Genomic DNA, 16,350 nt, shown 5'->3' with positions numbered 1-16,350 from the left:
GAGTTTGAGAGGGTGTTGGTGATGTCAAGAGGATGGCATTGAGAGGAGCTGGGGTATATGTGTAGCGTTCAATGAGAATTTTTCTGAAATTATATAGTAAAAGGAAGGAACAATTCAAGTTGCTGATTGGTAACTTCTAAGTTCCAACAGAGGAGGGCCTAAGAGGTAAGGTCTTAGGATTTTGGTCACGGTTCACCCATGAGGAATTATCTAAACCTCCAAATTTCAGACCGAGTAGATTGACCAATCGAATTTTTCTGAGTCCAGATTCCCAGGAGCTAAACCCATCAAACAAAAACACCTCGCTTGCCCTTGAATGGCGACGAAAGAGATCTAGATGGATGTCGTGAAGGGTTTAGACTTGCAGAAATACATGGACCGGTGATTCAGTGGTACAAGATTGTTTCTTTCCCTTCAATATTTCAGCCCAAGGACAGTGTCAACACAAGGGCTATTTATACTTCGAGAGATGATGACATTGTTCATGTCCTCCTCACTCTAGTAGAGTGGCCAATAGTAGGGAATAAATAAAAAAGAACATAACTGGAAACAATGTTGGCTCTTGCCCCTAGGAGATGAATCAATCGATTAAGAAAATGAGCAAAAGCAATACTCAGTAATCGGCAGAAGAGGAGCAAAGGCAATAGCAGCAGCACTCAAAAGGACAAAGGCAACTCTGTAGCATCACATGGAGACCAGAAATTAAGCTCTGGTCGTCGTTGGGAGATGGGGCATGAGGTACTGTGCAACTAGGTGATTGACTTGAACAAACCCCAAGGCCTATGTAGTATATGCTCCCATGTTTTAGACGGTGAGAGAATTAATCTTTGCACTTGCGGGCAGCAGCAGGAGGATCGGCGGCTTTCCCCAGGACTCAGGGAAATGTTTCAGATCTTTTGCTTTTTCAAAAATCATTTCCGAAAAGGTTACTGCTCCACTTCTTCAAAATGAGATATCTGCAGCAAACCCCAATGTAAGTGAGATAGAACTGTCGGGGAAGAAAGGAGAAGGTACAGACGAGGGGCGGGTGTGGGGGAAAGGGGTGGGAAGAGGAAGAAGGGATATGTTTGTTTCTTTTATTTGAAAGGGCAAAATAGATAATTCACTAATGAGGGTAAAATTTTAATTTGCTGACATCACTATTTAACACTTAACAGTTAAAAGGTTAACCCCGTCAGAATCTGGGTTGGGTTTAGATTGATATTAGCATACTTGGTGTGGGTGCATTAAAATAATGGCATACCTTAGGTGGTGCTGATAATTTCCCTTGTGGATGCCTCTCTCTCTCTCTCTCTCTCTCTCTCTCTCTGTCTCTGCCTCTGCTAGTGGCTGCCGATGATGGCATGTGTTGCTCAACCCCTTCTCTTCCTCATCCACTCCCACTGTATCTACGATCCATTGTCTTTCCCCGTAAATGTAACTCCTCTCCCTCAGCATCTTTCGAGGGAATCTTTTTAGTTAAACAGAAATGTCTACTCTTTTTTCAATGTTTTCCTATGTATTACTTAACCTTCCAACTCAATTTTGCAACCACACCATTTCTCTTTCCAAGTAAGAATCCATTCTAAGATTCCTTTCCCTAGAAAGAGCAGAAACCATGCCAAAGACAAATTTTACATATAAAACTGATTAAGGTGAACAACTGATAAGCCCCTAAACACAAGTTTGTTAAATTCAGTCTCTTTACGAACCTCATAAAAAAATTGATCCTCTATGAAATGTTTTTCTCAAATAATAGTCATCTAATTTTCCTTGCATTCATAAAGCAGCCAATTGTGCTACCACCTGCAATATACCAGATAAGCACTAAATATCACAGGAGTTTATCAATTCCGATTGCATTTTGTAACCATTCTGGCATGACCTAGAAAGAGCACTTTGTCCATAAGAAACAGTATAATTGGGTGATTTTCTCTCCTTAAAATTGTGCTTAATTCAGGCAACGAGCTTTGTGTTGATGAATGGTTTTGCAACTAGGAACTGCATTATTTTCATCTCCCCCCCCCCCCCCCTCCTCCCCCCAAGGTGTCTGTGAGCTGGGTTGCTCATATTGCTGCAATGGATGAAAAGTAAGAGAATCCTCTATAATTAAGAAAAATTATCCCTTCGAAGTTCCTGGCCACATAAAACAGTTACCAACTTGAGTTCATCAATATGAATAGGAGATACCAGAACCATTATATAGGAGTGTCATAATTTCCATATATACCATCCACAGATGCACTCTCTCTAATATAGAGAGCAACTAGAATCTATACAAGTAGTAGGTTTTAGCACACCATTCTACAAATATACTTCAGGTTAGAGACAGATACATCCTCGTCTAAATTGAGAGTGCAAAAATACTAGAAGATTTCTCATTTCCAAAATTCCTAAAAAGATCTCAAAAGTACCTATCTTATCAAAACTAATAGCTAGTACCAAAAGCATTTGCCTGAAACAGAACTTAAATAAATCCAACCTAATATATAATTTAGAATTCAATCGATTTAGGAAAATTAATAAAAACCCAAAACCATGACAATCCAAACTACATTAAGAGAAAAGATAGTCAATTATCTGAATTAAGAGCACTCCCAACATCTACCTGTCATTAGTGAAGATCTCTATCAAACAATTCAAAAACAAAGACAAAATCTTTCCTTTATATTTAAGTACACAAATGAAATAAAATATAAAACGAAAGTTATCATAACAAATGACTCAAATCAAGGCCAGCAGCCCAGTAGAGTATTAAGCCATGGAAAACTGTGATTCATCTTTTCTGTAAGGTTGGGCTGGAATCCCTGCATGGATTTAATTCCTTTCACCAAAGATGCCATTTTTCCCTCATTAAAACATCCCAAAAGTTTGCCTTACACTGGTCCTACATTCCACTATGGAGCTCATTGTTTCTGTTCCCTCCCCCCCACCCCCCAAAAAAAAAAAAAAAAAGTTCTGTTCCTGAGTTATTGCGGTCGTTAAGGCTTACAAGTCCTCAAGTCTCCTCACAGTAACTCAAACCACATTGATTTTTCCATCAGTATAATTTTAGGGGCCTTTCAAGATAACAATTATCACTTCTCACTGGTGCAATCATTCATAATTATCACATTTACCAAAACCATCACAATAGACTTCCTCTCATCTCATCACATCTTGATTGTTACCCTAATTCCCCACAAAGGTATATTCAATAAACCAGACTTACTACTGATTGATCAACTCCTATATGTCCGATCGGGCTCCTCTCCAGCGGGCATCCAATGGTTGGGCTGGTTGGATGCACGCCGGGATGCGTGCCGGCACACATCCCCGAGCACATCCAGCCAGCCCAGCTGTTGGATGTTCACTGGGCACTCCCTGGGTACTGGGCTCGCAGGAGAGTAGCCGAATCCCTATATGTCAGCTACACTACTTTAATGTACATGGCGGTCTTCATCACCATCACAAAAAGTTTCCTTCAATTTTATTGGTATTTGTTGAGCAAAACAGCATCCTACTTCAACCATCATACTCCAATTCCAGGGGCAGCATTCATTTCAACCTCCAATTCTTGACCCAAGGTAACAATATTATCGCTTTTGAGGAATAACTTGCCTATCAATATTGAAACTATTCCCTAACCGACAAGAAATCGCAGGGGAAAGTCGGTATCGCTGAGACCCACTGATCTCACTTCATCAACAGTTCAAATTGGTTAGGAAAAGATCATTCTAAACTCTGCAATTAATACCGAACAGTGGTTGATGGTTCAGTCATGGTTCCAACATGAGGTCTCTCAACAGGGAATGATTCAGGATCTAGGCACATAGGACTTGGGTCGCCCTAAGATGGTAATTCAAGGCCCCAAATCTCAAGGCAAACCAACTTGAATTGATAGGTCGGCAAGTCCTTCTCAGCCATGTAATACCGCTCAACAAGAAGAACCAGGAAATATGTACAATGCAAATTAACAATGACAGCAAAGTAATACCAGAGGAGAAATAAGAACAGAAAAGAGTAAGGAAGAAAAGGAATAAGGGAAAGGGGTATAAATTGACTATACCTAAAATGAAAACAGAAAACTGAAAACTAGAATTGGAGTATGACTCAATTTCCTACTGGCTTATGGCAACTAACATTATCTAAATCAAATAAAAATTAATAATAACTCAATGAAACAAATCCCTACATCCTTTAGATTATACAAGGTTTCATCCGAAAGGAGTACAGTGGTTTTAGGCACCTGGTGACTTCAGAGTTGTAGGAGTCAATTCTGAAAAAGTATATTTAATGTAAACTACTAGTCCTATGTTTGAGGCGGTCTTATTTCCTCTCTTTATATCGGAATTAGGAAACGATAAGAGTTATAATCAAGGGGCATTAAATCCAGTGTAATAGAATTTCAGAGATCAAGTTCTTTAATCTTGTACTAAAAATATGGGGCATATATCTTTCTTTACTTCCAGACTTCTTTAAGAGATTTTCTTGTTTGTTATTCCACAAATCTCTTTTCTTGGATCTAATATATATTCAAAATTTGACCTGTAGTAACAAGTTCTGCAGAGATTCTTGCTCATATCTTTATTTGTCAAATGTTCATGGGCACAGATCCTTAATCTTCTTTCAACTCTATTTGCTCCTTATCAATTATCTACATTTCAGTTCAGTTTACTTACTGGTCAACCATACTAGTTCATCAATAACTCGTCTACTATCTTGAAAGCACAACCCTAACAAGCCAGCAACTAGTTGGAATGAGAGAAGCACTCTAGCATATGGTATATTGGCTAAAAGACACCGAAATAATCTTCTTTTTTAGGGATCGAAGTCAAGTCTCACCCTTTGTTGATGCCTATTCCTTTAGTTATATGATTTTCTCCTCTGCTAACCAACACCCATATTACCTCAAATCCTTTTTCCTACTCATTCTCTCTATATTATATAATTATTGGGATTTTAATTGCGTTAATATTATTCAATTGGGTTTTTAATGCCCCTCAAAACCCCATTTTCCAACCCTTGATCTCAAAGTGTCTTGGGCCCATTATTTGCTGGAAGTAAGAAAATAGGCCCTACATTAATCTCCCAGCAGTAGCTCCCCCCACCCAACCTTTTGTACAATCTCCTTTGCCACAACAAACTAATTTCAGATACTGCATTGTCATGTGCGACCCTCCAATGTCAGACATTTTTATTCAAAACTACATAGTCATTTACCCCATTTGTTCTCAAACCACTAATTCCCACACAATTTATGTCCTCAAGCACGCTGATATATCTTGTACTGGACAAAATGTCAATTTACCTACTTGAGACCCTCTTATTTTCCAGAACCAACCAGATTATAATTACAATGGCCATAGCAAATGCTTCCTCTGAATCAGTAAAGACCAAGTGAAGAGATATTCTTCTTCTCTCATCTTTTCCATCACTCATGCAAGATTGTAACAGAATAGCTTAGATGTTTGATGAACCAAGGAAAAAACAAGATTTCCAGAGAGTAGATTCTTGCTGTAGAGTGTAGGCCATACCCATTTACACCCAAAATTCCAGCATGTTCCAAGAGCATGAACTCAAAATTTTTGGTAAAATTACTTATCAAAAAATTGTTCAGAAATCAGAATATCTCCTTTTCTATTTGATGACAAATATGATACCTAATTTGCCTTGTGTATAGTCAACACAGTGCTGCAAGAAAATTAGGGAAAGTACAACAGATTTATTTGGCAATTTCCATATTCAAAAGAAAAAATAAGATCTAATGGTATACTTCATTTCCAATGTCTCCAACTAGATTTTTCTAACACATAACCTTCTTGTCCATACTCGTTTCTATGTTTAATTATGGATAAGTTCTCAGAAGACAACAGATGTCGGACTCCACCAGTATATTATAAAACACATGTTAACTGGCTTTACGTAGACAAATAATGATTCATACAGCTTCCTCCATGTTATGAGTTGACACTGTCAAGAATCTGAACTCCCACAACACATGTAGTCAGCCTGAAAAATTGCAGGCGAAGAATAACCAGGGGAAAAAAAGGAAGGTGGGAAAACAGACTGACTGTACAGTAACAGTTATGATTGTATACACGGAATAGAGCATCAAAGAAGACGATGACTGATGCAGAATTATCACCAAACTGGGCTTCTGTTATTAGGAATAAGGCTAGGGTTGGGATATATATATATATATATGTTGGGCCTTTAATCCCAAGGATTTCCTATGTAATAGGCCACTTTAATGAGCCTAAACTAGGGGTATATAGGTTGTATACGGGATTAGCCCAATACTTAGTCTATTTTTATGTTTTTTAATTGAACCGGTTCAAATCGGTTGCATCCAATTGGTTCAATTTAAGTGATCATGTGACATGGTTAAGTGGTCATGTGACAACTTAAGTGGTCATGTGATGTAAGTTGGGCTGGATTAAGACTTTATAAGTCCAGCCATGTTTTGAGTCTATTTCCTTTAGTATTCTAGTTTCCTAGTCAATTTAAGTTACCTAATAGATTAGGTATAGGGTTAGGCCTTTCCTTTTTAGTGTCTAAATCTATTTTTGAGTCTTCTATATAAGTTTATCAAGGAGGCTAGCATTGAGGACGAATTTTGATTAATAAAAACTCAGCTTTATGCTTGCTGCCTTTGTTGTTGCTGTTGCTCCTTGAGACTTGAGAGTGTTGCATCCTTGTGGGTTTATCAAGGTGGAAAGGGTGGGTGGACTCCTACGACTCCTTGCATCTGCTTATGATCGGGAGGTCCTCTTCAATCAATTCTCAAGCTGCTACTGCTGTTGATCTTCAAAACCAGTGAATTATTTAATAGTCTGCAACTATCTTCTTCTCCTAATTCCTTACAATCTACCCTAATCATTCTCCAATCGACCTCCATTAATCCTATCTCCATTAAACCCTAATTTCCCAATTCAGATCAATTTCCCCATTAGTTTATCATCAAATTTCAACCACAGTACCCTCATTGCCCTACCTATACTCGATCCAAAACACTGCCCTAAATTCCCATTAGAAACCCTAAATTCAGCCTATTTCCTAATTCCTAAAACCCGAAACCCTAATTCTGCAGATTTTCAAACTTAACCAAATCCAATTATTTTTATCCCATAATAACCCCCTAGACCTGCATATTAAACCTATATAAGACCCATTCCCAAATTCCCATCCTAAACCCTAGAATTAACCTAAAACCTAGTGTTGTCCATTCGAACCAGCAACCCCTTTTGCTATTTGATCCTGTTATCTGGCTCCTAGTAGGTGTCCTACCTATCTAGGACTACATTAACGACCCAAAACCTGAAAACAGAATACTGTTACAGATGATTTGTGTTTTACATTTGTATGTGCACTATATATATACATGAACGCAATTTAATTATTTGCAGTCTCAAAATAATAAAAAAGAATTAAACATATTGAAAATAATAAAATAAGCCCACCAATCGGCCTTCATCTCCGGCCTAAGCATTGCGGACAATATTATCCTCTGGTCTGAGATCGTCAGAGGATTTGACTGCAAATCTCACTCCTCTGCGGCTCTTTTGAAAATCAATCTCCACAAAACCTTTAACTCCATCTGTTGGGATTTCATCTGTGATGTTTTCTCCCTCATGGGATTCCCCCCTGTCTTTGTCCGTTGGATCTACGCCTACATCTCCTCCCCCTCCTTCTCTGTCCTCGTCAATGGCACCCCCACCAGTTTCTTCCACTCTAAAGTGGGAATCCGTCAAGGCTGCCCCCTCTCTCCTTTTCTCTTTTCCCTTGCCCTGGAAGTCCTCTCCAGGAGCCTCCAATCCAAAACTGATCTCCATCTTATCTCCCCCCTTCCTAAATGCAAGCACATCAACCTCTCTCATCTGGCCTTCGCCGACGACTTGATGATCTTCTCTAAGGCCTCCCACTCCTCCATCTCTGCCATTATGGACTCTCTCCACCTATTTGAATCTCTCTGGTCTCCGAGTCAATCTCCTCAAATCCAAAATCTTTCTCTCTGGTATCTCGGACTCTATCAAAGAGACCCTTTGCCAGCTTACTAGCTTCTCCATAGGCACCCTTCCTGTCATTTACCTCGCCCTTCCCCTGATTCCTGCCAGACTCTCGAGCCCGTTGTAGTCCTATGCTCGACAACATCCGCAAGCGCCTCCAGCTTTGGAAAGGCAAGCTTCTCTCCTATGCTGGAAGACTTGAATGTATCTGCTCGGTCCTCCAAGCCTCCTACATTTACTGGACAGGTATCTTCTGCATCCCTAACTCCACCATCAAGGCCATTGAACGCATCCTTTGTGCCTTCCTTTGGAAAGGGAAAGACACCCCAGATTTCTTCACCCTGCCAACTGGAAGTCTATCTGCCTCCCTAAATCCGAGGGTGGTCTGGGTCTCCGCCGCATTCGTGACTCTTAACACGGCGGACATTCTCAAACTCCAACGAAAAATTTCTTCCCACCAGGACTCTATCTGGGTTACCTGGGTCCAATCTCATCTCCTTAAATCAGACTTCATCTGGACCGTCCCAATCCCTGCTGACTCCTCTTGGATTTGGCATAAGATTCTCTCTCTTCACCCCTTGCTCTCCATGGAATCTCCTCTTCCATTGCTGATGGTACCTCCACCTCTCTCTGGCTCGACCCCTGGCACCCCCTAGGGATCCTCTATAATCTGCTTGGTCCCAGAGCCATCTACTCCTTTGGTCTCCCTAAGGATGCCCCTATCTCCACCCTCATCTCTTCTGGCTCCTGGTCTTCACCCTCATCCCTTAACCCTGCCATCATCTCCCAGATCTAGGCAACCCTCCTCTGCAGTCCACCTCATCCCACTGTGCGGACAAGGTTATCTAGCTTCCCTCTCCTAATGGTATCTTCACCTCTTCTTCAGCTTGGAACCTTTCCAGAGATCCTAGCCCTTCTGTCCCCCGGCACAAACTAGTCTGGTTCACAGGCCACATCCCCCGCCATAGCCTCACTGTTTGGAGAGCCCTCATACTTTGCCTGCCTACCCAAGCCTTCCTCATCCACCGCACTATCCCCGCCCCCCCTCCTGTAACCTTTGTTGGATTGGCCGAGAAGATACCCCTCACCTCTTCTTTGACTGCCCCTTCACCTCCACCATTTGGAATAAGGCCATGTCATCTATTTGGCCGCGTAGCAGAAGGGCCCGGAGTTTTGACCGTGAATGGCTCCAATTGCTCAAAACTTTCCCGGGGAGCTCCATCTGTGACACTATTGGGAAGCTAGTTTTCAGCGCTGCAATTCACCATATCTGGTTGGAAAGAAACCTAAGGAGATGGACTTCCAAATCTAGATCTTTTAACGTGATTTGGAAAGCCATCTACTTCAATGTGTCTTCCAAGCTCAGCTGTATCCGTCAGAGGCATTCCATGGACACCATTAGGAACAAGCACATTTTGACTTTTTGGGGCCTTGATATTGCCCTCTTGCGGCCTCCCTCCTCTGCGTAGGATGGTTGGTCGCGCTTTCCCCCTCCCCCCTCCTTTTCTTCCCCTTTTTTGTTCTTTTCTCTCTTCTTGTATATTGGTTCTCTCTTCCCTGCCCCCCCTTGGGGTTCGGTATTATATTCATTTACCAAAAAAAATGTAGGTATTACCATATAAGAGTACATAAAGCAAAGAAAAAGCAAAGAGAGTGAATGCAAATAAGCCAACTTATACAGTCACTAGCATTAAACACAAATTTGTAAACCTAAGGAACTGTAGACAAAGAAATGATAACACCCACCAAGTCTGGAGAACTTGACACTCATCTCCAAGATCAAGTTCCAGCCAAAATGCCAAGCATGTTAAAATAAGGCTTGAACTTACAAAATTCCAGAAAGATCCGTAGCATTTTTTTAGCCTCTGAGTTGGAATTTGACAGCTGAAGTGGGAATGTGGTCCTCTATCACATGGACTCCATGTGACAACCAGTGAATGTCACCAAGTTCATCAGCTGCAACAAGAACCCTATGAATGCATGGGCTCTGGTTTCCTGCACATCCTACCTACTACCTAGGAAGATCTTCCTGTACAGCCCCAAGGCAGATCTGGTACGGCTCAAATTTCATGGGCCTTCATTGTGGCTAGATATCTTTCTTAACTTGTGAGGATGCATATTTTGTTTACTTGTGTAGTTTTTTTTGGTTTTGTTGTATTTAATTTTATTTGGTGTCAAACTGTCAAGTACTAAGTGGAGTAATTATTAGGAAGTTATTGCTGGAGAAGTAGTAATTGGGGAGTTATTTATCTTTTTTTATTTTGGGTTTTAAAAGACTGTATTTTGGGATGGAAGGCAATGAAAATATGTTGGAACTTGTGAAATTTTCTCTCGTTCTTGCAACATGAGTGATTCCCTACAAACATAAAATTCGGTGTGAAGCCAAGCCCCCCTTTCTCTTCCCTAATTCTTCTCTCATAGGCTACCTCCCTCTCTCTCCATCATGTTCCTTTATTCTTTCGACTAGAATAGGACTGGTTTGTGGTATAATGTGGATTCCCAGACCTATTTAACCATCTTGTGACTTGAAAACTTCAACAAATTCAACTTTCCCCACTAGCCTAAACTTGATTTACACCAGTTTTCATACCAATCCCAGTTTTCCCACTTTTGGTTTAAATTACAACCCCAAACACTATGGGATTCATCAATTAACAACAAGTGGATACTTAAGGACACATTCTTTGGAACTCGGAAGCAACTTAGCACTTGATCACAGATTCCAACTCACGGGGCACAAAGGAAGGTACTGACCTATCATGTATCCATTATTAAATTTCCATGAATCCGCCTAATAATTTTTTATTTTTTTGCACTTGTATATGGAAATCTTTATCATTTATGGTTGTCGTTAGACCTGACATTCAGCATGTATGTTGTGATTTTTGTGTCAGTAGACCTTCCCCACCCCAAATTAACTCAATCCTTGGACTTGTATTAGATTCCAAACCTGCCTTGCACCATAATTGGTATCAGAGCATGGTTCCAGGTTGCAGCTCTTCATGTCCTCCTAAAATTTCCCCATTTGTTATATAACCACCCATACTGGGGGACAATACCAACTGCACTCTCAAATAGGAATAATGAATTTAAAATTTTTGGCTGAATCGTTTACTGGCATAAATGCTAGATTGGATGAGATCCAAAACCAGTTTGAGACCCAAGACATGCATGTGAGAGCTCGAGGCTCCATGGCAGCCTGAAGAGCATGTTCCTAGAGATTGGGAAAATGACATTCAGCAAGAGGATGCTGAAATACGGGGTGGAACTCAGAAGAGTGAATTCAATGACCAATCACGTCAATTTATGCATAGAAAGCCCTATAGATGACATATGCTTCCCTACCCACCAAGAGATCGACGAAATCTTTATGAGGAGGACAAAGACGAATGGGAGGTGCCGGATAGGATTTCTAGCATGCAATGGTCAGATAGGGCTAGTGACATGACACAAAAAATGAAGATTGAAGCTCCTACATATGATGGAAAACTTGTTCGAAAAGTCTTTTTGGATGGGCTTGCAAAAATGGGCCAATATTTTGCATGGTATGATATGTCTGATGCCCGCCAAGTAAGATTTCCCAAAATGAAACTTACCAGGTAAGCCAAGCTGTATTGGATGCATGTGGAGTCACATTCAAAGATTGGGACATGAACATATAGACTATTGGGCAAAAATAAAAGCGAAGTTAAAAGAAAAATATCTCGCAGTATCCTATAGAGTTCGGATTTTGGACCAGATAATTTCTCTTCAGCAGGGCATAATGTCTATTGCTGAGTAAATGAGTAAGTATGATGAATTAATGGTCCATCGTGATGTGAATGAAGATCCCAAAGTGACTCTTTTTCAATTTCGTACTGGTCTTAATCATGAGATAAAAAAGGAGATGATTCCACACATAGTAGTTTAGTTGAGCAGGCCTTCCAATTGGTATTAGAATTATAACAGTACATTAGGAAAACATTCACGAGGAAATACGGGTACTAATCAGCAAATTTTTCTTCAAGAAAATTCTCTGAAGGTGAATGAGTATCTAAATTTGTCTCTGCAGCACCTAGAGGAAGCAATCCTTTCCCGTTCACAAATAAAGATTCAAAAGTTGTTTGAGTAGATCAGACCACCATTCCAGTTAGTCAGCATGGTTTAGTTCCCTTACAATTTTCTGAGTATAGGGACATCAATTAGTATGACGTAATACCATGAATGTGGCACACATCCTATTGGAAAGACCTTGATAATTTTGATCTTGATGTGACACATTTTGGCAGAGCAAACACTTATATGTTTGTCTAAGGGAAGAAAATTAAACTCAAACCATCCCAATCTCGAGAGTTGAAAATGAGTGGTGAGACAATGAATCCTTCTAAAATTAACCAAAAGAAGCAACTGCAATTCCTTAATACACAAGAGTTCGAGAGAGAATGCAAAGCATTTGAAGTGGTTTATATCCTAGTTTCAAAAGAAGTGAAAGAATATTCCTTAGATGTTCCATTAGAGAATACGAGAGAGGTTGCTTCTATACTCTCTGAGTTTAGTGACATTGTCTCCAAGAAGTTGCCAAATGCACTTCCTCCCATGAGGGATATTCCACATGCGATTGACATTGTTCTGGGATCATCTCTTCCCAATCTTCCCCATTTCCGAATGAAGCCCACATAACAGTCCGAGTTGAAAAGACAAGTTGATAAACAATGGTTGGATGATGAAGTTTCAAAGGGACCTCAACAATAGCGGGTAGGCCCAAAATAGCAGCTCAAATTCAAAATCCAAATACTGTAGTGGGACTAGCAAAGTAGACACTAGAGCCCAAAATAGAGGGTTTCAGCAAAAAGAAGTCAGGTATAGTACCTCAGAATTTTAGAAAGCAGAATCGAAATCAAATTCAAATAGAAACAGATTTGAAATTAGTAACTGGAACAAAATAAAAAGTAACCACTTATAAGGTTTAGAAACTGAAATCAGAACCTGCAGTATCTGCAGATCTGGAAATAAAAACTTTCGGAATTTAGGGTCTGTATAGTAACCTTCCGAAAAATCATTTCTGGTGTTTTTTCTGTTTCTGGAGGCATAAATGGAACGGATCCTGTATGTGTTGTTTGAAACGAACCAGGTAATAGAAATGGTTCTGGCACGGTTTTGAGAAACACCACAAAAAAGCTCCAAAAAAAACAGAAATACAAACTGAAAGCAAAAATGTACCAACACCACCTCCATCGCCACCGCCACCGCCACCGCCGCCTCCACCTCCACCACCACCACTACCACCATTTCAACTGCCACCATCACCCCCTACCACCACCAATTCCACCACCATCTCCACCACCACACTACCACCGCCACCACCTCCACCTCCACCTCCACTGATGCAGATTCTGCCCAGAATAAGAGACAAAGGACCAGGCCCCTCTTTGGGCCAGAGATGGACCAGCTCGAGCCAGCCCAGCAGGGCCAACTCGAGCCAGCAAAGAAGGGGTCTGAGATGCCCCACGATTTTGTTAAAGATACCCCCTTAACTAGTCAAAGATGCCCCACGGTTTTGCTAGCATCCTTCTTTGACCAGTCAACTGGATTTTGTGCACTTTAGTAGTTTCTAATTTGTGGCTGAATTATAAAGCCAAATAGATTTAGTTACATTCTCTTTGGATTTAGAAGTTTCTATTTTATTGAGTTTCTATTTTAGGATTAGCTTTATTTTTGGAAGTTTCTATTCAATTGTAAACTTGCCTAAGCTATTAAAAGGCACCTCTTCTTAATGGAAAATACAGAATTTTTAGAGAGAAAAAACTGCAGGCCACTTAGCCATCGAGTATGGGTGTTTCCCCTATGCTGCAACAGCTGAGAAAGCTGTGGATGAAAGACCCAGGGTGAGAGACCAATCCGCCTACCCCCTTCTTCTATCATCTCTTCTTCCCTACCCCTGCTTGATCTCCACTGCTGCTGTTAGCTTGCGACTGCAACAAACTACTGTGAAGCCCTTTGAAGACCAGATTCAACTTCCAATCATCTCCAAGGATTGCTGCTGCTGATCACAACCACAGAAGGATCGAGTCACCCCTACAGATCAGTTTACCGCCCAAAATTCTCCAGCAACTTCGAGCCTACACTTCTCTGCAACCTGAGGCTTGTTTCAGTAGGGCTTTGGAGGGCTGAACCCTCTCAAAGAGAGGTACACTCGATCCCTGTTTGGAGTCCAAGTTGCTGCTGGTTTGCAAGATCTCAACAAACTTTCTAATTTTGATTCCAGTTCATATCTCAGCAACCAGCCATCATAATAGGCTGAAATTTGGAGCACAAGGCCCTCTCCTCATATTCCCCCCCCCCCCCCACTAGATCCAAGTCTGGATCCAAACTGCTGGCTGATTTGGTTTTATTTCTCTAAGTTACTAATTCTGATTTTGTTGCTATTTTGATGTTCTGCTGCAACATATCATCAATCCGACTGTAGAGTGGTTCTTACTTGAACCCCTTCTGCATTACACTGCCACAATCACCACCACAATAAAATAGAAGAAATTTTTCTCTTAATATGCAATCCATACATGTTTCTTTTTTTCTTTTTTCTTTTTTTTCCTAGTGGTAGAAACAATTTTTTTCCAGTTTTACCATACAGCATTTGTTGATATAGAATTACACCAAAATCACAAACACAAAATTTTGTTTCTGATTCAGAAACATTATTTTGGAACCGAAAAGTTGTCATACAGACCCTTAGAAACTGTACCTGAATACTGTTTGATAACACTTCAGTAGTATAACTTCTGCCGGCAGAACTTCAGAAACAGTATATGCATGCCTCACGTTAATGTTCAAAAAGAATCTAAGAATCAACTGTATAGTTCAGAAACTGATCTTAATGACTGAAGAAAAAAAAGAGAAAAAAAAGTAGAAGATGAAGAAGATAAAAGAAGAATAGAAGAATAAAAGATAGGATATGTTAGGCGTCTCACCTAATTATGGAGAAGGAATCCCACCAAATCCAGCCTTGGCATCCAACCAAGGTTTCCCTAGTGCATCTCATAATATTAGTAGAGCAATTTTAAAACCCATCAAACCATGCTCCGTCCCTCACAGAACTCACAAGTTCAAGGCTAAATTAATTCTCAAATCGTTCATAGGAGAAAGAATCCCACCAACTCCAGCCTTGACATCCCACCAAGGTTTCCCTGGTGCATCTCTCATAGTAGAGCAATTTCAACAAACAACAACAACAACAAACTCAGCCTTATCCCAACTTAATGGGGTCGGCTACATGGATCCAAACAAAACAAAGTAGGGAAAACAGAGTTCTAACCAAAAAAGGGAAAGAAAGATGGGAAAAGAGAGATGGGGAAAGAGATGAGAGATGAAGAAGGAAAAGGAGAAATGAAAGATGGGAAATAAATAGAAAAATGAACAATGAATGATAGTAATAGGAAAGAGGCATAGCCCAGCCTGTCAGGAGAATTTCAGCTAAATGGGGTCTGCGACATGGATCCTTGCCCTCCAATAGGCTCTGTCCGAGGTCATACTTGGAACAAGCCCTAGCCTATGCATGTCCTTCTTCACCACTTCTCCTATGGTCCTTTTAGGTCTGCCCCTGCTCTTTTAGCTCCTGCAATCGGAATCATATCACTCCTCCTTACTGGAGCAATTTCAAATCCCATAAAACCATGCTCCGTCTCTCATAGAACTTACAAGCTCAAGGCTAAATTAATTCTCAAATCGTTCATAGTGGATATGATCCCCTACTCTTTATTTATAACTTCATGGACATAAGCAAAATAGGAAACCCCTATGTATGGTAGGGGAAATCCCCACTTAGTCTTCTTCAAAATAGAAACTATTCTAGAACTTTAACAAAATAGAAACTAACCACTTAATCCTGTATGGGACTTGAATCCCTAATATTTAAGCTTATAGAATTGGCTCATGACAATAGTAAACCCAAAAATATTAAGCTCATGGACCATATAACTCATTGGTCACTCAAAATTAAACATATTAGTCCATTCTTCATCCAATTTGATGGCTTGGTTTTTTGCTGGCCTTCTTGTTCTTTTGAATTGCACGACTCTATTTATACCCTGCCATGATTTTCTTTCAAATTATCTTTTGGTTGAGAATTAAATTCTGTTCTAGAACTATAATCATCAAATCAAATTCTGGCTTCCTGGCTCAACTCCTTTCAAATTCTGATTTTCTGTTCTAAATCAAATCATTCTTCTGCTGAATCTGATTACTGTTTACCGATTAATCATTAGTGTGGATCCCTACTTTATTTCTGATCTGAGTTCTGAAACTCCCTGGTCCAGTCTACTGTGAGTTACTTTCAAGTTTTCTAGCTCCAGAAGGATTGCTCCATATCTGGAGATCTAGCTGTTGGATTTGAAACTTTGCTGACCTG

The 16,350-nt window shown here is 40.3% G+C and overlaps 1 protein-coding gene across 1 annotated transcript in view; it reads right to left on the bottom strand.

Moving 5' to 3' along the window:
- Positions 1-1,746: 1,746 nt before the first annotated feature.
- The window catches only part of LOC122654434, a 36,882-nt gene continuing 22,278 nt past the window's right edge, over positions 1,747-16,350 (bottom strand). Inside the window, exon 2 of the transcript XR_006331914.1 lies at positions 1,747-2,115. The gene's annotated coding sequence lies outside the window, so the exon portion shown is untranslated. The remainder of the gene's footprint in view (positions 2,116-16,350) is intronic.

The sequence above is a fragment of the Telopea speciosissima genome, chromosome 3, assembly GCF_018873765.1.
Source record: "Telopea speciosissima isolate NSW1024214 ecotype Mountain lineage chromosome 3, Tspe_v1, whole genome shotgun sequence".
Lineage (NCBI taxonomy): Eukaryota > Viridiplantae > Streptophyta > Magnoliopsida > Proteales > Proteaceae > Telopea > Telopea speciosissima.
The sequence above is the reverse complement of the archived record's forward strand: the minus strand, read 5'-3'. Positions and strand labels throughout refer to the sequence as shown.